The sequence below is a fragment of the Prenolepis imparis genome, unplaced genomic scaffold, assembly GCF_030444845.1.
Source record: "Prenolepis imparis isolate NDT839.2.m4 unplaced genomic scaffold, iyPreImpa1.0 SCAF_8, whole genome shotgun sequence".
In the NCBI taxonomy this organism is placed as follows: Eukaryota; Metazoa; Arthropoda; class Insecta; order Hymenoptera; family Formicidae; genus Prenolepis; species Prenolepis imparis.
This window is the reverse complement of record NW_028141166.1, coordinates 2,778,346-2,804,600: the sequence shown is the minus strand read 5'-3', so window position 1 is coordinate 2,804,600 and position 26,255 is coordinate 2,778,346. Positions and strand designations below refer to the sequence as shown.

At 28.7% G+C, this 26,255-nt stretch overlaps 1 long non-coding RNA gene and 1 pseudogene across 1 annotated transcript; one reads left to right on the top strand and one right to left on the bottom strand.

Annotated features, from left to right (window-relative positions):
• Positions 1 to 16: 16 nt before the first annotated feature.
• On the bottom strand, positions 17 to 26,255 carry LOC145939634 (uncharacterized). Its single transcript, XR_014425856.1, has 4 exons — positions 26,092 to 26,255; positions 795 to 1,093; positions 424 to 735; positions 17 to 338 (listed from the first exon to the last, which is right to left on the bottom strand). It is a non-coding gene; the product is annotated as an uncharacterized LOC145939634 (long non-coding RNA).
• LOC145939837 (uncharacterized) lies at positions 14,203 to 16,738 on the top strand (annotated as a pseudogene).

Below are 26,255 nucleotides of genomic sequence, written 5' to 3'. Positions count from 1 at the left end.
GCAAATTGACGCTTTAATCAACTGATTTCTGTAAAAAAATATTAATCAAAGATAAGGTATAACATATTATTTACATTATATTTTAATTTTAATTTTTATAACGTTATTTTAAAAGGACCCCGCCATTTCCTTATTAACGCGAACAATCTCCGTGCCGATCGTCACCAAGCGATCCGCGCTCTCTCTCTCATCGTTCTAAGATCGCCTTCCACACTTGGCTGCAAAGCCTTAACTGGGATGCTCCCCTTGATGAGACGTCTGGTCGGCGATGGCTCAATTTCCAGGCTGAGCTTCCATTGCAAGTAGAAATCTACGAGTGAGCTTACGCCGTCGTCTATCTACGAACAATACAACATGAGGAGTGGACTACTAGTCTAATCGTGTCAAAAACCAAGATCGCTCCACTGAAACAGATAACTTTACCTCGCCTCGAGCTTTGTGTAGCCGCGCTTCTCGTCAAACTTGTCTCTTACGTCCATACGACGCTCGGACTCTCGAAGGCCCCACTGCACTTATGGTCGGATTCTACCGTCACCCTGGGTTGGATCCAAGGACATCCGATACACATGATGTACATATGTCTCCAACCGCCGACATCCAGATCAGCGTTGACTTCGACTGCGGGAGGGAGGGTCCAGCCAGCCACAAGCCGCCTCATCTTCCTGGTGGTACCCTGTCGACAGCCGAACTGAAGGACGCGCGTCTCCTGTGGATCCGACGAGTGCAGGCTGAAACCTATAAGGATGAGTTAAAGATGATTCAGCAGGGCCACGCGCTAATAAAATCTAACTCACTTATACGTTTGAGTCCCTTTTTACTTTTTAGATCGCCAGAAGCTCCTTTGAGTTGGTGGACGCTTAAAGCACACCATCATGTCCTATGATGAGCGCCATCCCGTGATTCTGCCGGGCGAGTTGACATTCACCCGGCATTCGTCGAGACGTGTCATGGGCGAACGTTGCACGGCAGCGTTCAGCTGACTCTGGGGATGATCCGCCAACGCTACTGGATCCCTCGAAGACGAGCCGTCGTTAAATAGCGGATCCTTCGATGTGTGACATGTGTGCGGTAGTGGGCGGCGACACCACAGCAGCTGATTTTAGAGAGTAATAACTTGAGATTTATTATTTATATAGTAAATGCATCAATATATTTTCTTAAAGTCTATGCAAAAATATATTTACAAGTAATAAATATCTGATTCAATATGTATACATTCTCATCATCCTTATTATACAAAAATTATACATATAAAAGAAACTGATTATGAAAGAGCATTTGTTTCCTTACCTTTTTTTATAATCATAGAAATAAAAATCATTCTGAAACATTAAAGATGTAACATTAAAAATATAAAATTAGATAATGATATGAAAAAATTAGAAACTTTAAATAAGACAGAATTAGTTGATGAAGAGATTGAGGAATATGTTCCAGAAAAATAGTAATAAAGTATTTGACGAAAACAATTTCAAAACGCAGATTTTTAATAAATGTGCAGGCCTCATCTAAATATTATAACAATTTAGATATATCATCACAAAAAATAACTGAAATAATTCACATTACATTTGATTGGATTCTAAATGTTAGAAAAAAATTAGAATATAATTATTTAGATGCTGGAAGAGTAAAACATATTTTATATACACAATCTTTTCATGATTTCTCTTCTGAAAATTATCAGCTTAAGTACTTTATTCAATATGAATCACTTATACTTCTTAAAAGTTATACTGTTCGTGAAAAACTTGCATTAAGAGGCAAGTTTGGTAACAAACTTGATTTTATAAAAAAAGAAATATTTAATGTGTTCCAATTTCCAAAGTTTTAAAACATTTTTTGAATTTACCTTTTAAACCTTATATTTTCACTGACACTGAATGAAGTATATGCAAACAGTATATCAATGAAGTATATCAAATAAAAAAGAAATAATTTTCAATGTTATTCAAATCCAGTTTTGGAAAAATAACAAAGTCTTATGGTAATAAAATAGTCCTTCTTCGCTTTATATTATGATCAAACAAACAATGTGTTGAACAATCATCGAGAAAAATGCGAAGCTTTTTATTTAAATATATTATCTTGCCATCACAATACTCATCTAAATTGAAAAATATTTCTTTTTTTCTTTATTTGATAGCAAAATTTTAAATTGTTTTTTTATTAAATATTATGGTAATTATGTAGAATAGGGCCTTTTCCAAATTTTGATGTGGGTGGACCTTGCTTCACGTGAAAAGTTGCAAACCCATGTGGAATTTCGTAAATATAGACCTCGTTTCGCGCTGAAAGCACGGAGTGATGGGGGTGGAAACTCGCTTCGCGTGAACAGTTGCGCAAACTTATGTGGAATTTTCCAAATATACACCTTGTTTCGATGTTAAAAAAAATTGTTTAGGACTTTTCGATTTATTTTTTGGTAAGGAATAACGCTATGTACTTAGTGGGCGGTTTTTAAGTGACACCCTGTATATGATATACATATATGTGATACAGCTTTTATGTTAAATATATTATGTTCTAACTAGAATAATTCAATGTTGTTTCAGACATTAGAAACAATGATTAACATGTGCATGCATAAATAATAAATATGAATTAAATTTATTAAAATATAAAATTAATTTTAAGATTTATATTCATAGTCCGGTCTGATAAAGAATATCAAAATAAAATCTTTCATTGATTCCATAGCATCTTAAAAATAAACCTGAAATAATAAAGTTTATTTTAGGTTTGTTGTAAGATGCTATGTAGTCAACAAGAAATTCTTTTATCATTACAGATAAAAGCTATAGCCGGATAAAATAGTCAAAAGTTCCCCCGCGCAAAATGACTTAAAAGTATTTGTGCAATACTTCTAAACAAAAAAAATGTTTTTTAGCGCAGTTTATAACTCTCCATCTCCTACTTTTTCTACATAGTAAAAAAAACATGTTTTTTAAATATAATTTTTCTTGATGTGCTTTATGTTTATGAATACTTGATATAAAAAATATGTTAACAAGAAAAAATGTTTCTTCTTTATAAGACATTTTTTTAAATTGATTTATTGAATTGTTTGAATTTAAAAAATTCCTAAAATTAGAAAATGCGATTTTTACAAGGTTTTTATAGAGAACGCCTTGAAAAGAATTCTCCAATATTCCTCTCATAAATTGATAATTTACGCAATTTATTCAGAAAGAATTTTCTGATTGGTGCAACAAAAAATTAAAAACCATATTTTTACGCTATTTTTTATATGCATATAAATCTAAATTTATGTATTACATCTAGTTATGAATACTTATTATTAATATAACTATTTATTAATATAACTATCTATTTTAATGCTTACATTATAAACTTTTTATCGCTTATATTTATTAAAACATATTTCAATAATTTTATTCGACTGGCAAATCACATCTTACATATTGATATTTCAATAAGTTTGTAAAATAATTTATAAAATAAGTTAAAATATTTATGTTATATATATATTAAAATATTTATATTTAACTAGATTAAATGTATAAGTTTAGATTTATATGTATTTTATGTGAATAATAGCGTAATGTAAAAATAGTTCTTAAAATGATTAAAAATAGTTATAAAAATAGTTTTTAATTTTTTAAAATATTTTGCACTAATCGAAAAATTCTGAATAAATTGCATAAATTATCATTTTTTTGAAAGAAATATTCGAGAATTTTTTCAAGGCGCCACCTCTATAAGAACCTTGTGAAAATCGCATTTTTTAATTTTATGAATTTTTTAAAATTTAAACAATTCAGTAGAACAATTTAAAAAAAGTTTTTTCTAAACAAATAACATTTTTTCTTATTAACATATCTTTTATATCAAAAATTCTTACTTATAAAATTTATATCAAAAATAAGCATAAACACGTTAAAAAAATTAAATAAAAAAAAACATGTTTTTGCTATGTAGGAAAAAGAAGGGATGAAGGGTTATGAACCGTTAAAAAACTTTTCTTTTTAGTTTAGAAGTATTGTGCAAATACTTTTAAAAAATCATTTGTAAATGTATAACTCAAAGAATAATAAATTGAATGATTGAATTAAAATATAAAAACAATCGTTATGGCTCTACATTTAATAATTAGTTAAGTCTCAGAAAGTGTTGGCAATGAAAGCCCGGGTGCAGTTATTAAAGCACATATTTATTTTCATGAAGTCTTAAAATTTTAATGTAAGAAAAGTGTACATAAATAATGATAGTGATTACATATATAATGATAGCGAACGTTTCGGCCCTTTTTTTAGTCTTCTTCAGCGCATACAATAAATAAAGGTTTGACAATTAAACGAATACATTAGTTAGTGATGTTCAAGACGTGCGAGACTGTTTCACTCCATATTATGTTCGGCTAGAAATCTTGTAAGATCGACGTTTATTCTTCACTAGGTTGGAAAACGCGGAAAATGATAATGAGAAATCTGTTTATGTCATAGCATATATATGTAGGTCTCATTATTGTATAGCGTCGTAATTTAAAAAACAGAAGTATGGAGTCAGTTAAAGAACAGTAGAACGATCGAGTTGAACTTATGTGTCTTATGTTTTTCAAGACGAAATTATGAGTAGTAACACCCGGACACTCGGGCTCTGATTGCCAACTCTTTCTGGGACTTAACTAATTATCAAAGAATAATACTTTTTTTTTTTAGTTTTATTCGTATAGAACTTATCACGATTAGTTAAATATACTTTTATATTTTATAGAATATTATTTTAACAGAAAAATGCTTCAATTTCAGAGAAACTTTAAGATTTAGAAAACAAAATGTATTCTTATATCCTATAATAATAAATTAAATAAAATGATCGGTTGCGGCTCATTGACTGATGGGACGTATAAATTAGAGGTCCATATTCTAAATTTTGATATGCAAAATTATCTTCTTATGGATATTAATAAAGGAAACAAAATTGAAATAATAGGCACTGTACAAAGTATAGCTAAGAAAAAATTTTCACTTATATATTACTTTTAAAATACATACATATACATATATGTATATGCATACTCAATTTCAGTATTTGTATATATTTAATATAAATCACATCTTTCTGGGATATGTATAGCAATCTATCATCTAATGATTTAATAATTAATTTTTTACAACTAAACTAATTTTTACAGCACGGTTGATTTTATTTTCTATTTTTATAAATATTAGTACTATACACAGTTGAAAAATTTGTGTTTCCTTGTTAAAAAAAATGCCCGTTAAAATTTTTGTGTTAAATATTTAACACATTCATGTGTTAATTTAACATATTGCTGTTATGTTAATTAAACTCAATTGTTAAATTATCAGAACAACTGAAAAAAATTAAATAATAATAGGCTCGTATAAATTAACAAATTATTTGAGGAGTGAAATATTTAGGCCAACTAAACGAGCATTAAATTTTAGGTTGTTATTGTTTATTATGAATTTGTATTATTACAAAATCTTCGTAAACGTTTCGACTGTACTCAGTCATCTTCAATACCAAAATAACAAGAGTCACATTAAAATCAATAATTTACATAATAAAAAACATATAAATCTGCGCAAATAGGAACAGCAAAATACAAAAATAGTAACGAGGTGTCTTTTCGCAATTATAAGACATTATATAATTGTGAGCAACGGAATTATATAATGTCTTATAATTGCGAAAAGACACCTCGTTACTATTTTTGTATTTTGCTGTTCCTATTTGCGCAGATTTATATGTTTTTTTATTATGTAAATTATTGATTTTAATGTGACTCTTGTTATTTTGGTATTGAAGATGACTGAGTACAGTCGAAACGTTTACGAAGATTTTTTAATAATACAAATTCATAATAAACAATAACAACCTAAAATTTAATGCTCGTTTAGTTGGTCTAAATATTTCACTCCTCAAATAACTGAAAAAAAAATGTAAAAATAACACACTGTGCATTTATTTTTAATATTACACAATAAATATGTTCCGTATTATTAGTAACAAGATTTATTTGTTAAAATTTACAGAAAAAAAATGTTAATTTTACTTTATAATATAAGTGAGGATGATAAAATGTACCCGTGTGGAAAATTGTCTCATAAAACTGAGGCAAATGCTTGTGGCTAGCTATTCTAAACTATATTGAATATCTAGCTAGTAATATTATTATCACTTGCCAGATTTTTCGATGTATGTCATACTTTAAATGCTTAGTCAGTGATTACATAGTTATTTGGAGTTAATCATGATATCGTATTCAACTACAAAAATTATATAATTATTAGATAGCTACTAGCTAAATACTAGTCAGTTTTAAGTAAAAAAAAAAAATCATGTTTCTCATAATACATATCCAATTTCTACCTATATATTATCTAGTCATTCTGAGTTATAGATGGCGTTATTTAAAACTTATCTAATTATCACCTCATACTTGTCTAGCAAAAAACTTTAATTAAAAATGAAAATCATTTTGTATACCATTTAAACTTTTTATATAAGTAACAAATTTACTAAATGTATCAATTCGAATTTGACGCAGTGAATAACGCGCACAGATCATAATGTGAAGATTCCAGGATCGAATCTTCGAAGGTACCGAGATTTTTCAGCGATTGCAAAGGTAAAGTAAAAAAATATAATATCAATATATTAATAATTAACCACAAGCTTACTTCAGTTATTCAGTTGTGAGGCAGTAATATTACCTAGTATATACAAATGAAAGCATTACAATTCTATCTGATTATTAGCTAATATAACTAGACAGTTGTAGGATACTGATGATTTTTATTTTCCACACGGGTAAAATTAACCATTTTTTTAAGTTAATTTTTACATTAAAATTATGTTAATTTTACATAAAATTTATTTCAAATTAGTTGGAGTTTGCATTTATTTTGTGTTAAAATATTAACACAGTATTCGTGTCATCATTTAACATATCCGTATTATGTTAAATTAACACAAAAATTTCTGTGGACCATTTGGGACAGGTGATATCTGTTAAATTTAACAGAAATTTTTCAATTGTGTATGTATATTGTTCACGAGTAGGCGTGTGCGCGAGCGAGTCTCGAGGAACTCGAGAGAGAAGGATCGCGAGAAGGAGAAATCAAAGAAATTAATAAAGGCTGAGTAATTTAACAAGCGGCACAATAACTTTAATTAATAGTCACAATAAATACATTTTTTACAATTCGGAAAAATCTCGGAAAATTACAGTGAACTTCCGCAAAGGTTAAAGCAAGAGACGATTTCGTTAAGTTAGAATTTAAGCGGAGATATATCAATGTCGATTTTAAAGCGGAGAGTATACGACGACTGTACGTGCTGACTCTAGACTTGCGCGAGAGTGTGTGTTCATCGCAGGAGCGGCGGTTTTATATTGTCGCCCTTCTAGAAGGATCTCGTCATTTCGATAACAATTAACGGCTCGCTCGTTTTGACGTTCCTTGTTTATCGAAGGCTTAGAATCCTCCTAGAAGAGCAGACAAGGTTTTCGACTTATTTATTTTTGTGAGTGATGTTTAATTATATCGCTCAAGATCGATACGTCGGGTGCCCGCTAAACGCGACAATAACACGCGCTCGATGTTTTTATCTACACCGCGAATTTATCGTTGAATTTCGAACACATATAAATAGGCATAATACGATTTTAAACATTTGTGTATGCATATATATACAGTGCTGGCAAAAAGTTCGGAAACGGTTAAAAATCTTGAAAAATATTGATTTATTGGAAAAATGCTTAACACCATGGAATAGGGCTTAAAAATATCTATTAGATGCACGCACGCACGCACATGAAAAGTAAATACAAGTAACTTTTACGTGGGACATCTCTCGTAGCTCGTATTATAGTACATTGGTAATGCGTATGCCGGCGATACTGTAACTTTCAACCCTTATTAAGTCAAATAGTACGTAAGAGAAAAATACTTTGTTACAGTGTTTTGGAAAGCTCTCGAGTTAAGCTACAAGAATATGTAATAAAAAATGGGAGTTTCCATTTGAGATTTTTATGTTGACGAGAATAGCATTTTTCAAGGTCATTCCAAGGTCAAATGAATACCATCATCTAATAGATATTTTTAAGCCCTTTGGGCTTAATGGTGTTAAGCATTTTTCCAATAAATCAAGATTTTTCAAGATTTTTAACCGTTTCCGAACTTTTTGTCAGCACTGTATATATATATATTTTTTATTTATGTACAGGTAAACGGGAGTTATCCCTTTAAAAACAGATTAAAAATAAAATAAGTTGAGAACATAGAAAATGTACAAAAGTTATCGCTGTATGATTACGCACAATTTATAACATTAAGAGCCTATCGCAATAAAACTAAAACACAGGAGGGAAATAACAGGTCTATCGTAGACAATGGGATAACGTTCGTCTGAAGGTGCAGAGTGATGACTGAAAGAAATCCACACGATCAGAGAACTCATTCGCCAGCATGCAGATTCGATTCAGGGGCTTGTATCTTCCATAAGAGGTACGGTGAGACTCGACATTAAATATGACGCCCTTCCTGAGAGGCCTAGCCGGAGCACGCAGCCCCACATACTCTAGGAGCTCCGGACACGTAATACTCCCATTAATCAGTTTGAAAAAAAACAGTAGATCTAGAAAAGTGCGTCTATTTGCTAAAGTAATTAGCCGCAAGTTATTCAGCATATCATCATAAGAGTGATCGAAAAAGCGCATTGGATTATCCGTTATGAAGCTCACTCTACGCAAAAAGCGGTGTTGGATTCCCTCAATCTGAATATCATATTTGGCATAAAACGGAGCCCAGACAATGGAGGCGTACTCCAAATGAGGCCGTACTAGCGCACAGTATAACAATCTTAAGGTGTGCACATTATTAAAGTATTTGCCAGTCCGCAAGATAAAACCCAGTTTTCTATACGCGCAGTTCGTGATACTCATTATATGCTTCTCAAACGATAGATCAGGGCAAAAGGTGACCCCAAGATCGCGTACAGAATCTACCTCAGAGAGACGCACCCCGTTTATCGAGTACTCACGCATGCAAACGCTTCTCCTCCGACTAAAGCGGATTACATGACACTTCGCTATATTAAACTGTAGTTTATTAACATTGCACCAACGCTCGAGCCGAAACAGATCAAGCTGCAACAGATCAGCGTCCTCAAGGTTATTTACTCGTCGAAAAACTTTTAAATCGTCCGCATATAGTAGAAATTTACAGTGATTAAAGACCTTGTTAATGTCATTAATAAATAGATTGAAAAGAAGCGGGCCCAGGTGAGAACCCTGGGGCACGCCAGACGATGCTTTAAAAATTCTAGATTGACAATTATTGATCTTTACAATCTGTGACCTGTCTGTTACATAACTTGATACCCATTTCAGCAAAGTACCATCAATACCAAAGGCCCGCAACTTAGTGAGTAGCAGGGAATGATCAACGCTATCAAAAGCCTTTCTAAAGTCCGTATAAACTGCATCGACCTGGGAGCCATCCTCCACCACTGAATTAATAAAATTCTGATAAAGTAGCAGATTAGTCACGACGGTTATATATATATATATATATATATATGTAATATGATACTTAATTATGATATGATTTTATACTTATAATTTATTATTTTTGTGATTTATATAGCTAAATCGTTGTATTTAATTGTGAATAATGTAAATTAACTCCGAAAAGTAAAAAGTAATATGTCATTATTATTATTATTGAAAGGAGTACAACCCCCCCCCCCCAAAGTAGAGGAATCTAATACATTACAAGAGGTAAATTTAACCATACACACGTCCAGAAAAATCTATTTACTTATTTGATGAAAAAAGCATTTTAATAGAAAAAACTTAGTTTTGCATAAAATGAACAAAATTTAAGAATTAATATTAAATTATTTGCTGTATTTTAAGTATTTTCAATATTGTCATTCTATATTTATAACTTTTTTAGAAATCTCTATGTAATGTGTAATTTTGTTAGCTAAAAATGATTTTAGTTGTTAAAAATACATTTCAAAAACAATGTCAAAATTTTAAATAATAATCGTATGTAATATTTTTCTGCAGATACAAAATAAGAAGGAAGTTTGAATATATGAAGTAAACTGGAATAATATATCTATGAGTTTGAAGCAATTAAATATTTATTACATATTGTTCGTTATATGATTAAATATATATAAACATTTAATATTACATCAAATAGAATTATTAATATTAATTATTAAATATTATATTAAACGTGTTAAATTTCATTTGAGTCATTAACGTGTTATATGTATGTTACCAATGAATTGGTGGAAAGAAAACATAGTTGCTTTTAAAAAAATATGTTGCAAATTGCATACTTTTTTTTAAACAACTATGTGTTTTTTTTACACCAATTGATTGGTCTTATTATTCTGTGCATAAAAGTATTACAGCTACAAGAATATTAAATAAAAAATGGGAGTTTCCATTTAAGATTTTAAAGTTGACCTTCAAATGACCTTCAAATTTGACAAGGTCAAAGTCAAGGTCACCATCAGATGTCCCTCTCGAAATCCTACAACTTTTGTATGAAACATTTTTTCGTATCTCCCATATTTTTTGAGATATTTGCCTGCTAAGATTAAAATGAATCACCCGGTATATACAATATGTATACATATGTATATGAATACAAGGTGTCCGATCGTTTGCGTTTCATCTCTCATAGGTAGATAAAATGAGTTAAACTGACAATGAGTAGAAAAGTTCTCTATCATTTTGCGATTTTCGCAATAATTAATGAGAAAATAATTAATAAAGATTTATGCGAATTTAAGCGTGCAGCGAGAAAGGACAGCCCATTAAGAGAGCAGTGAAAAGAAAGAGTCTAATGTTACATGGTTGCTAGGCGTGCAATAAAGGGAGGAGAAGCACTCTAAGATAATAACTATGTACGAGCAACACATAGTGCTGGACCCCGTAGGACCTGAATAGTTTGTTTCTGCTCGACGCGCGCTTGTTGCGTGAATTGGCTTATTTATTCTAATTAATTAGAATTAATTACTCATTAATTATTACAAAAGTCGCAAAATAATAGAGGACTTTTTTATTCTAAATTAATCCGATGTAACTGCACACAAGAAGTGATATGGTCATTATCGGATACTCTGTATATACATATGTATCTGTATGTATATATGTATTATACATATTGTTACATATATGTAAGATTATGTCAAATTAAAGTATAAAATATATTTCATAAATTCTCTCTCTCTCTCTCTCTCTCTCTCTCTCTCTCTCTCTCTCTCTCTCTCTCTCTCTCTCTCTCTCTCTCTCTCTCTCTCTCTCTCTCTCTCTCTCTCTCTCTCTCTCTCTCTCTCTCACACACACACACACACACACACACACACACACACACACACACACACACACACACACACACACACACACACACACACACACACACACACACACACACACACACACACACACACACATCCCCCTTCCCCTCCCGCCCCGCACACACGCGCGCACACGCACGCACGCTGTTACGTGCCGTAACTCACGTCGTTAGTTTATGCCCTACGTCCGGAGATATGCCTATGGTCCGGAGTAAAAGTGTTTGAAGCAAATAAAAACTAGTTTGTCCTGACTAATTGTCTAAAACCCTATTTACCGTCAAGGATATTTTCCCTGAATTTTCCATTTTATTATCGATCATAAAAGTGAAACTCACCCTATCTTAAAGGTTTACTGCGTCAATATGCCTTATTCATTCTTTTATTTTATTTTATTTTTCTTTTATCTCGTAACCCTACTATCCGATTCTTGTACCTAAAGCCGCTCCAATCCCGACTTTCGATATTGAAACAAGCAGTATTATTGAACGAGACTCTGGTCAATTTTCTATTAGTTTCCCTGGATGGAAATCTTTCTTGAAACGTAGCTTTAGTTTTAGTTTTTAATCTAGACTTAGTCGTCTCTCGAAGTGTGAACATCTCCTACTCTAAGCACTTGCCAAATATAAAGTCTTCATATTAGACAATTGCTTTTACGTTATTCGAATATTACGCGGCTTCTCGCCCGTAACAACGCACGCACGCACATATACGCGCGCGCACATTCGCGACCGAGGGTCATACACAGACATCTATACTATATACTAGACCGCTAACTTGCGTCAAATACATATCCACGAAATCTATGACCGGTATTCATAGTCGGTTCATATTCGGTTCTTACCCCCTGTATACATACACATATATAATATATGCAATAATTATAATTTAAGAAAATATGTTCCACGTAATTATTGCATTAAAAGAATTATTTTAATTCTAATAATATACACACACATATATAGTTACAGTAATTAGTTATTAAATTATATTCTTCTATGATAAACATGAAAATGATTATTTATTAAATATTCTTTATAGACAGAAGAAATCTTAATTGATTCGTGCATTACTCGCTTTCGCATTTAAAGAAAGATTTAGCTCTTCGAAGTGAAGTATTGACTTTCTTTTAATTTTAGAAATACGTTTAATTTAAAAAATAAATATATTTAAATAAATAAATATTTATTTGAAGAAATAATTCATTCTTTAAAAAGAAGTCATTAAAATTGTGAAAATTTCTTTTAATTAATAACAAATATATTTTTGTATAAAAAAATATATTTTTCTAATATTATTTTATTTTTTTTCTCTACTAAAAATATATTTTCATTTCTTCATTATATTTCTTTGATTTTATAGAATCTTTATTATAATTTTGATATTATTTCTAGAATTAAGAAAAAAAAATATTTTTATTATTCAAGTAATTATTTTATTTACAAAATTTATTTAATCAGCATTAATGATATTTATTTTTATAAATTTTTTTATTAAAGTTTTTTTTTTAATTTAAATATTGTTTTTAATATTAAAAATATTAAATATTAAAAATATATTTCTTTAATTAAAATGTATCTTGTTTTGTGATACATATACATTTTTTAATTTGTAGGTATATAAATATATTTCAATTGAAAAAATTCAAGTTTTTAATATAAATACACTGAAAATAAAATTTACTCAATCTAAATAAATATATTGATTCAAATATGATATAGTGACAATAAGAGGTTGTTTATCAGATTATAATAAGCAGTAACTTACTTTAAATGTAGACAAATTAAAGAAAGGACTTATTCAAAGTGAAATAATTTTAAAACAAATAATAAATAACTTTTATTAAGATATCCTTTATTTAAAATGAATAATTTATTCTTTGAAAATGAAAAATCTGATATTATAAAATTAAGGAAATAGCTTTAAATAAATATTTTTTAAACCAATTTTTTAAATTTACTTAATAATATATACTATTTCGTTAAAATTGTTAGACTCAAATATAAAAAATATTTTTTTACAATTAATAAATCTTTATAAAACTTTAATAAATATTATTTTATTTACAATTTTTTAATTTAATGTTAAATATGTTTTTAAAACTAAGGTTTATTAAGATATCCTTTCGTCAAATTGAATAATTTATTCCTTAAAATTGAAAAGTCTGATATTATAAAATTGAGGAAATAGCTTTAAATAAATATTTCTTTAAATCAATTTTTTAAATTTACTTAATAATAATATACTATTTCGTTAAAATTATTAGACTCAAATACACAAAAATATTTTTTTAGAATTAATTAATCTTTGTAAAAACCAATAAATATAATTTTATTTACAATTTTAATTTTAATATTTTTTAAAAATAACTTTTTTCCATACATAAAATTTCGATATCAATTAATTAAAGATAAATGTATCTTTGTGTTTTTACGCGTGAAGTATATTTTTTGGATGGAAATCTGATCAATTTACAAATTATCGACGAAAGTCTGTTGATGACCGAAAGTCGCGTAGACGATAGGAACCGTAACCGTAACCGAGAAAAGTACAATCAGTGCAATAGCACGGTTAGTTAGAATGTGTGTCGTGTGTGATACAATCAGCACGGTTAGAGTGTGCGAATGCATGCACGAATTTTTTGCAAGCAAGGTAAGTAGACATTTCTCGGCATTTCTGTTATCTTTCTTGAATCAAGATTAACCTCGTAAAATGCGTATATTGTGTATATTTTTCTTTTAAAGGTACTAAAGGTTAAAGCGGATTGAGCACATATGCATGCTTTTCTGATAGATTCGAGTATTTTCTCTCTGTAAAATGATATTATACATGGCTGATGACGAAGTTAAGGAAATACTACGAGAGCTGGACTTGGAAAATCTGATCGATATATTCACAAGTAAGTAATTATTTCTTATTTAGTTCACATACACACACACACACACACACACACACACACACACACACACACACACACACACACACACACACACACACACATGTGCTTGTGCTAATTATAAGATAACCTTCTTTATACAAATGTACAATTTTATTTTTGGAAGAGCAAATTAATATGAAGGCCTTAAAAAATTTAACTATACCTCTGATTAACGAATTAATCAAAACAATAGGTGATAGAGCTATTTTTATTAAATATTGGCAACGTAATTTTAGTAAACCAACAAGTTTTCAAAATAAAGAAAAAGATTTACAGTTAAAAAAGGGGTAAAATCGATGTTTTTTACTTTAAAAATTAAAAGTTTTGGAATTAATTTATAAGTTCTTGTTATTTATTTATGTTATATATATATATATATATATATATATATATATATATACTATTCTGCCATTTAAATTTCCAGAAAATAGAAAACACTGATATAGATTTAATTTCTACTACGACAAATATTGGCAGAATAGTATATATATATATATATATATATATATATATATATATATATATATACTATTCTGCCATTTAAATTTCCAGAAAATAGAAAACACTGATATAGATTTAATTTCTACTACGACAAATATTGGCAGAATAGTATATATATATATATATATATACTATTCTGCCATTTAAATTTCCAGAAAATAGAAAACACTGATATAGATTTAATTTCTACTACGACAAATATTGAAAAAGAAAATGAAATAAAGAAAGAAAATTGTTTTGTAGGAAAATTAGATTTTATTAAACAATCTATTTTATCTATAAAAGAAATTCTTTCAAAACAAAAATTAGGTTTAAGAATTATTACAGCTTATGAAGAACGAAATAACTTTACTGAAGCTGAAAGAAATAAAAAATATATATGTGATATAATACTTACTTATATTGACGAAAGATTTTCAGAGTAAGTTTGTGCAACTCATTTTATTTTATTTATTTTATTTTATTTATTTTATTTATTTAATATTGTTAATATAATGGTGATTATATAATACATACTTTCACAGATTTCCAAATGATATAGCAAAATATGTTGCTGAAAAAATTTGTGAAGATTTTCCGACTGAAGTTTTAAAAACTTATTATATTTCTCCAGTAAAAAAGAAAAATTCAGCAGATAACAAATCTAAAGCATCTAAAGGTAAATTGGTATCAATGTGGAGAAATAAGAGAAGCAGGAATAAAAGATTTGGCAACATTACAAAAACAATGGAAGAAGTTGCGAATGATGTTCCAGATGGTAGCATTTTGCTTTTATTTAGTTATAATATATATATATATATATATTATATAAATATTTAAATTTAGCTGTTGCAAATTTTTTAAATTTTTTATAGAAAAAGTTGAGATGGTTTTAGAAAGTGTAAAATGGTTAGAGGTTAATGAAGCTCCTTGGACTGAGGTTTTATTACATTGGTCTGCAACATATGATTTAAGAAAAAAAGATTTATATAATAATAAAGATAAAGATTTATCCAATATTTTCTTAAAATGGACACATTACAAACATCCACAAGGCTATAATCTTTATAATGCAAGATTTCAATAAAATGTCTCTCGCAAATGTTGTATTAAGCGAATCAAATTTTACACGTTTTTTCAATATTATTCTTCAAAATTTTTCGATTAATCCTAAGAATGATGATGGATATCAAATGCTCAATAACATAAAAAAAGAAAATTTGAATAATGGTAATACTTATTTTTTATTATTATTTATATGTTATTACACGAATATTAACATATCAGATAAACAAATTTATTATATGTTTTAGATAAAAAAATATTAACAATGTTTAAACTTTTACCTCATCTAATACTTCCAAAAACAATGAAAAAAATAGATGGAGTTTGTACAAGGGCTTCTCTTTATGCTGCCGAAAAATGCATGATAAGGATTGTGAAAATATGTATTTAAGAAAATTGAATTTTTTCTATTCTGTTTAAATTATATTTGGCTGTAAATTTTTTTTTATTTAATCACATATTAGTAGTTTTGTAGTAAACCGAATTTTGTATATTTTAATTATATTTATTTTTTCGACTTTAAATATCGGAATCGATCGATGGACATTGCATATACGTAGAGAGCTAGAGATTAGAAAAGACAGCGATCACGCAAAGATGTTCTCAGTTGATTGCATGTTTTCACTTAATGTGCTGACGTTGGATGTTGTATGCATAAAGAGAAAAAAAAACTAAATAAAAAAATATAGCAGGATCTACATGAAATATATATGTTTGTGTCGATGACATTTTATATAAAACAAATAGTGCTTTAGAAGCTATCGATGTCTTCTTTAAAGCATTTCAAGTTTTTCATGTAAAATATCCGCTTGCAAACACTTATAGTTACTAATTCAAAAAGGTATTTACATGTTTGATACTATACAGGGTGTCCCATTTTAATCTCCCCAGGCAAACATCTCGAAAAATATGGAAGATACGGAAAAATGTTTCAGACAAAAGTTGTAGGACTTGAAGGGGAACAGATGATGAAAATATGGATTTGACCTTGAGTGACCTATTAAAGGTCAGGTCAAGATCATCGATGTTTTCTTAAATGAAACCCCTATTTTTTATTGCATATTCTTGTAGCCCTTGTCGAGATGTTTTCAAAACACTACCTATTGATGTCTCTTACGCAAGCACACACACACACATATACACACATACACACACAAAGTCTGTCCTTTTTAGGGCCACTTGATGTACAAATTTGACTGAACAACCTCCCCGCGGTGTATGTACATTGGATAATGCGAATGCCGATGATATGTTAATTTTGAAGTTTGGTATCTTGGGAACGGCTTGCGTAAGAGACATCAATAGGTAGTGTTTTGAAAACGTCTCGACAAGGGCTACAAGAATATGCAATAAAAAATAGGGGGTTCCATTTAAGAAAACATCGATGACCTTGACCTGACCTTCAATAGGTCACTCAAGGCCAAGTCCATATTTTCATCATCTGTCCCCCTTCAAGTCCTACAACTTTTGTCTGAAACATTTTTCCGTATCTTCCATATTTTTCGAGATGTTTGCCTGGGGAGATTAAAATGGGACACCCTGTAGCTCTGTATATGATAGAGAAATACCTCATATACAAAATGTATTGAGCAAAATTCTTAAGCCCGATGAAAAGAACACAGATATTTCTGATGCCTATGAATTATCAGATTAATGTTGAATTTTTAGTTTTTACATAAAGTTCCTTTAATTTATCTATTATTATTTAGTACGTATAATACTTAATTTCTAAGTGTTTTAAAATCTGATTTTTATTTCCTCTTTCAAAATAAATTGTTTTTTTTTGCGAAAAAGAATTTATAACCATGGACCTTGTCATGCAACATATAAAGTTAAAACATAAGTTTATGTTAAATTCTACTGTTACGTGTTAGTTTGATGATTGTAATGATCAGTTTACTAATGTATATTATTTACGGAGACACGTCCTCAATAAGCATTATATATCAGAAACAAAATTGGCTTCAAGTATAACTTCAAAGCGAATAAATGATACTGCTTTTGACACAAACAATTTTAAATTTTCTGCGATTTCAACTTCAACTGTTCTTAATTTTAATTCGAACAAATCTAATGAGTGTCAAGAAAAAATTTATAACATAATTGAAACGAATGATCCTGTAAATGATGAAAAGTTCGACATTGACGTTTACCAATCAACTGTTTTTAAATCGGCTCTTTCTTCTGTAATAAAAATGTATGCTGAGTTAACATTAAGTAGAGCAACAATATTTAAAATTGTTAAAATTATAAGTGAAACTTATTTGACAACGTGTATACAACGTGTTTACAGCAGTGTAAAGCTTACAAAAACAACAATAATTTGGATATTTCGTTAAACGTGATAAAAAATGGTTTTGCATTCCTTAAATCAGAGACAAAAACTTTCAAGTATTTACAACAAATAAATTGTCTTTTTTGGCCTAAAAATATAGTTGTTCGGACATATTTAACTTTCGGAAAAATCAGGAAAGTTTCTCAAACCAAAGTTTATTGCAGTAAATTAAGTTTCATTCCCTTAAAAATTGTTTTAAAACGTTTTTTGGAACTCCCCAATGTGCTTGATGCAATAGATTCATTTATTGTAAAATGTAGAACAAATAAAGATTTGCAATCAATTTTTCCAAGGGCAATTTCGGAAATCCGTGTTAACCGATTTCCGATTAACCGAAACAAATGAATATATTCTTCCTTTAATAATTTATTTTGATGACTTTGAAATCAATAATCCGTTGGGTTCTCGAAAATGTAAAAATAAACTTGGAGCAGTGTATTATTATATTCTATGTTTGCCACCTGAATACGCTAGTAAGTTGGAAAATATATTTTTATTCCAATTGCATAAATATGAGAATCATAAATTTTTGGGCAATAACAAAAGAACAATGCTGAAAAAGGGCCAAAATTTGCCTGTAAGGAAAATGTATGAAATCGGTATATCTTTATGTTTTTGGACCTGCTGAATTCGAAAATAAAGCTTAAAATTGTCCAAACACTGGCGAAAATAGTGAAAATGCAATTTTTCTACAGAAAAGCCGCGTTTTACAGCAAATGTTTTAATGAATAAGTGGCAATTGTGAACAAAAATAGTCTTTTTTTGTTGATATCGGAAAAATAGTCTTTTTTTGTTGATATCGTATGCAGAATGTGTTATCTGAACGTAATCAGTCCTCTAATACAATATATAATAATAGCTCATTTTTATTATTAATTTCTAATCTCGTAATTGTTATTTTTTATTTATTTATTTATTTATAATATATAAAAAAACGTAAAAAAAATTTTGTTTAGTACAAAATGATTAACATTTATGAATAATAACGAAAGAAAATGAAATGAGATACGTAAAAACTGAACATAAGAGAAAAAATAAAAAAGTAACCCAAATGTTTATAAATCTTCATCTTCCGATTCATCTAATTGTAGATTAGATTGAAAGACATCGTCTTTATGTATTCTTGGTTTATTAATATTTCGAAATTAGAGGACTGATTACGTTCAGATAACACTGCATACGATTTTCTAATATCAACAAAAAAAAGACTATTTTTGTTCACAATTGCCACTTATTCATTAAAAAACATTTGTTGTAAAACGCGGCTTTTTTGTAGAAAAATTGTATTTTTACTATTTTCCCTGGTGTTTGGACAATTTTAAGCTTCATTTTCGAGTTCAGGGTCAAAAACATAAAGATATACCGATTTCATACATTTCCCTTACAGGCAAATTTTGGCCCTTTTTTAGCATTGTTCTTTTGTTAATATTATTAATGAAATTCGAGAGCTTGTAAGTAATGGAATTGTTGTAGATAAAAATGATAAAAAAAGAAAAATCTTTTTTAAATTATGTTACATAACAGGGAATAACTTAGGTTTAAATACCATTCTTGGATTCAGTAAAAGTTTTAATCAGTCGTATTGTTGCAGAATATGTGTAGCTACTAAAGAACAGATACAATGTATGACACTAAAAAATTCCAAAATATTAAGAACAGTTGATAATTATTCAGAACATGCTTCTAAGCATTCTTTTGGTGTATTAGAAAAATGCATTTTCAACGATATCCCTGGATATCATGTAATAAACAACGCGTCAGTCGATCCTATGCATGATATATTTGAAGGTATTTGCCGCTATGATATGGCTAAAGTTTTGAATAATCATTGATAAATATAAGTTCTTTACTATAGAAATATTAAATGAAAGAATTTGTACTATCAGTTCAAGTTGTGATAAAAATGTTACTCCCGTTTTAAAACATAAAGCAATAAAGAATAAAAAAATTATTTTAACTTCTTCGGAAATGCATTATCTTGTTGATAATTTGATTATTTTTGTGGGTGATTTAGTTCCTATAGGAAATCCAATATGGAAACTGTATATCTTATGATGCGTTAAATCACTAATATTGTTTTTTATTCGATATTATTTCTGATAAATTAATAAATTTTTTTTCATCCACCGTCTCGCAATATTTGAAGTTATACTTGGAACTTTTTGAGGATAAACTCCGGATGAAACATCATAACTTACTCCATTATGGTCAGCTTATGCGATAATTTGATTATTTTTGTGGGTGATTTAGTTCCTATAGGAAATCCAATATGGAAACTGTATATCTTATGATGCGTTAAATCACTAATATTGTTTTTTATTCGATATTATTTCTGATAAATTAATAAATTTTTTTTCATCCACCGTCTCGCAATATTTGAAGTTATACTTGGAACTTTTTGAGGATAAACTCCGGATGAAACATCATAACTTACTCCATTATGGTCAGCTTATGCGTAAATTTGGTCCATTAAAGTATATGTCTTCTATTCGTTTTGAAGGCAAGCATACAATGTTTAAAACTAATAGTAAAATAGTTACATCGCGCAAGAACCCATCCTATACTTTTGCCATTAGGCATCAGTTATATCTTTGTAATAGATTTATTCATGATGAAGGTTTTTCGTTACAAATGATTAAAGGACCGATACAATCAAAATTATTTTTAGTTGAAGATTTTGATAACATTAAGCAAATTGTTCCTTCTGAATTGTTTTATGATTATGATTCAGTTTCATGGGTTAGAGTCAATGGTACATTTTATACAATCAATAATATTATAAATATAAGTAACAATAATTTTCATTTTTTCTTTGCAAAAATTAAGTACATATTAATAAATTCTCTGAAAGAAATTTATTTTTTATGTCAAACATACTCAAATGTTTGTTATTGCGATCATTTTCAATCGTTTGAGGTAAAAGAAAATAATAACTGGATTATAATACAGCAAAACATACTCATAGACTATAAAGTTTATAATCATCATTTTTTGTCTAATGAAAGAAATTATATTCCATGCACATTTTTTTCTTGCTAATATGAGCAAAAGTAATTTTGAATTATACTATAATAATCTTGATTAATTATTCAAGTCGCTAGTAAATAAATAATACGAGTTTAGAATAATCGACCCAACTAGCTTGAAAATGATTTCTTAATATTCACAACGTTTCGACCATGTGGTTGTGGTCCTTTTACGAAGGAATATACTGAAATTTTACATATATAAGATCCCCTCTGTCCCCCCTAAAGAAATGTAGGCGAGAAAAATATAGATCCGAAAGTCGCTGAATCGGGAAACGAACCCGAGACCTTTCGCTTGCCGGGCGACTGCTCTCACCATCTGAGCTATTCAGACCCTTCGACTCTATATTTTTCTCTGCCTTGATAAATAACTATTTGTAAATAACGCCTTTTTTCCGCCGGCGTGAATTAAACACTAAGAATATAAAGGCTCGATATATAATAGATGTGTATACTCCATATCTAGGTCAAAAGGGTGTGTCATAATCTTGATTAATTATTCAAGTCGCTAGTAAATAAATAATACGAGTTTAGAATAATCGACCCAACTAGCTTGAAAATGATTTCTTAATATTCACAACGTTTCGACCATGTGGTTGTGAATATTAAGAAATCATTTTCAAGCTAGTTGGGTCGATTATTCTAAACTCGTATTATACTATAATAAGTTATAAAAATGTTAGTATATTTTTATGTTTTATATAAATGTTTATATATAAATTTGTACTTGAAAATATTAATAAATATAAAATAATTAGAAAATAAACACTAATTTATTTATTTCAAACTAATACCCTTTTTTCGTACTAATTTGATATAATATATTTATAGGATGAAATCTTTCTCTTCCTCTCTCTAAAAATATATAATCAATTTTAATTATTTTAGATAAATAATGTATTATATTTTAATAAATATTTAATAATTTATGAAATATTTATCAAAAATTATCTTATTTTTATGTCTAATGAAATAAACATTAATTTAAAAGAAAATAATGCTTTCCTTTTTTGAGATGCTAAATTCTGATTCTAAGCAAACATATAGTCCATTTGAAGTCTTTGAAAGAGTTTTTTTTATAAAACAATTATAGTTAAATTTCAGTTACTATTTTGGGATATTCTTCCGAATGGGACACTTCGAATTCGAAACAGCCCTTTAGCGTACTGAAAGTAGATACCAAAACAACGTAATATATAAAATTTCAGCCGCGGCAAATCATTTTTTCAACAGTTTTTACCTAAAAGTAAAATCTCAATTAAACTCAATAACAGTATTAATACTTTATAATTATCAGTTTGTGTTTTTAGTTAAAGCAGAGAATACTTTATAATTATCAGTTTGTGTTTTTGGTTAAAGCAGAGAATACTTTGTAATTATCAGTTTGTGTTTTTGGTTAAAGCAGAGAATTCTCTGCTCCCGCACCCTCGCCGTCAGTAGGCAGCGCGTGGATCTTCGCACGTGCGATGTCCAATTTTTTTAAATAAAATTTTTTAAGAAAACTTTTTAAATAAAAACATTTGAAAAAATAATTTGCCGCGACTGAAATTTTATATAATACGTTATTTTGGTATCTACTTTTAGTACGCAAAAGGGCTGCCCTCAACTCGAAGTGTCCCATTTGGAAGAACAGCCCTATTTTGTTATCATAATAAACATTTATTAAGGTTGAATTTGTAAATTGTTTAAATTGAACAATTGTTTATTAAAATCTAATAAATAATTACTAAATTTTATTAGCGCAACATTAAAAAATAATAATTAAAATTGTTATATAAATAATTATTTTCTGCATTTCACTTTATGTATCTCGATTATAATAAACAATTTATTACTTTTCAGCAAACACTAGATAGTGTTTTCTGAACAACATTTTAATTTGATTCCAATTAATTGGCCATTGGTACTATTCAACTAAATTAATTACTCAAAATAAGAATTTTTTTTAGATTGCATACATTTTTTTTCAGTGTACATGTACAAAATTAGCACTCATCATAAATAACGTTCTTAACAAAATTTTTTTTTGTTTTCACGACTCAAGACGCGAACATGTCGTGCTCTCCGATTCGAGCTCTAAAGTACATCTATAAACAAAAGTTATCAAGATACCAGGAATCCGGACCGAAACAAAATTAGGGTTCGGTTTCGGTTACGGTTTAATAAAATATTTAATAACTGTTCCGGTTTTTTGATAAATAAAAAAAAACCGAAACCGTTTAAATTGCGATTTTTTTGGTTACAGTTCCGGTTTTTTAAAATTTTTACTTTTTGTTTTTCTAATTAAATTAATTTCTAAATTATATTACTTTAAAAAATTATTATTAATTTTTATGACATATAAATAAATACTTCATATTATACATGAAAATATATTTAGATATAAATATATATAATATAAATACATATATAAATATATTTTCATATGTCATAAAAATTAATAATAATTTTTTAAAGTAATATAATTTATAAATTAGTTATGATCAGCTCGTGTTATAAATAATAGTTACGTGGTTTTAGGCCTTGACGAGCATATTAAATATTATTAGAATCACATGTATTTATTTAAATAAATCAATTTAAAATTTACAATAGTCATATTGGCGGGACGTTTCGACACTCACTTGTGTCTTTTCAGCCGCATTCATTTAATTCTACAATACAATAGTTAATAAATTGCTTTAGACTGTATATTTTTATTAACTTTCAGTGTTTTATGTTAATGTGTTGGGTATAAACCCTTGAGATGTCTGTACCTGTTGTCGTACGACGTCGTTATCTTCTTTCGTTATTTGTCCATAGATTCAATTGTTGTGAAATATATGATTTGTTACTAATCTTAAATTTCGGTGTGAGATAGATGTCCGCGTTAAAATATAATTTATATATACTTTATATATATATATACATATATATATATATAACGGAAAACATAATATCCTCACAGTTATCATTATTGCGATAATACATATACGTTTCAGAACATTAAAAAAATAATTATAATTGTATTGCACTTCGAGGAGACAGTTATCATGACATTTCCGTCATTTGCGCAAAAACAGAAAAAAATACCGAAAATAATTTAACGGTCCTGTTATGGTTCCGGTGTTATAAATTTAATAGAATTTCAATACAGTTTACAGTTTCGGTTCTACTAAAAAAACGGTTATGGAACGGTTATCGGTTCTGGTTCCGGTTCGGTCCGGGTCCCTGCAAGATACAGAGTTTATTTAATCACGCGCCAGTTCTCTTTCGATGTCGGTTCTCAGTACTATCTATCTAATCAGTTTTGATATCGTATTCGCTTTGTGCATGAATGTGGAGGGGATTCGCGAAACGATTTAGGCGCTCATAGGGATTAGTTTGTAAAGTTAGCCTGAAACAGTAAAAATACACTAACCTTTTAATAAATTGGAAAAATGGAAAATAAACATATAATAAATAATATATATAATAATATATGAGCCGTTCGCTCGAAAAACGATTTAAGTCGACTTAAGTTTTTTGCACAGAAAATTGAATTAAAGATTTAATGATGTCATTCGAGTTATTAAACATTATACTCCTCAGCTTTTATATTTTTTAATATAGAAGTACACTATTTAGTAATGATTTATTACCATAAAAACAAAAAGGCAATATAATTGTTTTCACCATGGATTACATAAAATATGACTTAAGTCGTTTTTCTGACGATTGACTACAACACATGTGAAACATCTTTGACGTCCGAAAAAACTATTATTAATATACAAAAGCTGCTTTTTAGCATTAATTTCAATTACACATAAAACAAAATATTAATTTAAAAGAAAACTGCAACAGTTGTAGATTAATATAATATAGAATAAAACATTTTCGTCCACCGAGATACTAAGTTTTCTTTTAAATTAATTAATGTTTTATTTTATGTCTAATTGAAATTGATGCTGAAAAGCAGCTTTTGTATATTAATAATACTTTTTTCGGACGCCCAAAGATGTTTTACATGTTGTTGTAGTCGCTCGTCAGAAAAACGACTTAAATTATATTTAATGTAATCAATGGTGAGAACAATTATATTGCCTTAAATTTTGTTTTTATGGTAATAAATCATTACTAGATAGTATATTCCCCCTCCGGGGGAGGGCGGAACTCACAGCATCCACGCATGTACTTTGCAAGATGAAACGAAGTTCACTCTACACCTAACATTGATATAATGTACCTAATCCTGAAGGATTACAATCCATTCAGGACAACACTCAGATATTTATTTATCCCTGCTCTTGGCATTACCCGGAACTAACGACGAGGACGTGGCAGGTTTTTAGTTCCATATTTTTTCTATTTTTTGTTTTTGTATTTTTGTATTTTTTTTTACATTTTGTATTTTTTAATTTTTTCTGTTTGTAATTTTTTTTTTTTTTTTAAATTATATATGTAAATTTAAATTCATATTTTATAATTTTATATGCCTGGATATTAATATATTAATATTACTACTTCGACAGAAAATAGTTTGTGATTTTTATTAAAGCAAAGAATATTTTATAATTATCAGTTTGTGTTTTTGGTTAAAGCAGAGAATTATCTGCTTTAACCAAAAACACAAACTGATAATTACAAAGTATTCTCTGCTTTAACCAAAAACACAAACTGATAATTATAAAGTATTAATACTGTTATTGAGTTTAATTGAGATTTTACTTTTAGGTAAAAACTGTTGAAAAAATGATTTGCCGCGGCTGAAATTTTATATATTACGTTGTTTTGGTATCTACTTTCAGTACGCTAAAGGGCTGTTTCGAACTCGAAGTGTCCCATTCGGAAGAATATCCAAAAATACTTTATATACTCCCAAATAAATATAAATACTAAATAAATTTAAATACTTTTTATACTCCTCACGTGCCGGGTGATCGTGAATTTCTCCGTCGTCTCAGGCTCACCTTGGAACCTTGGTCCTCTAATCACTATCAACATTTACACTCGCGCTTGTCTTTCTTGACCGTCGCGTCGGTCTCGCGTTCGCGTCACACGCCACACGCTTCTTGAA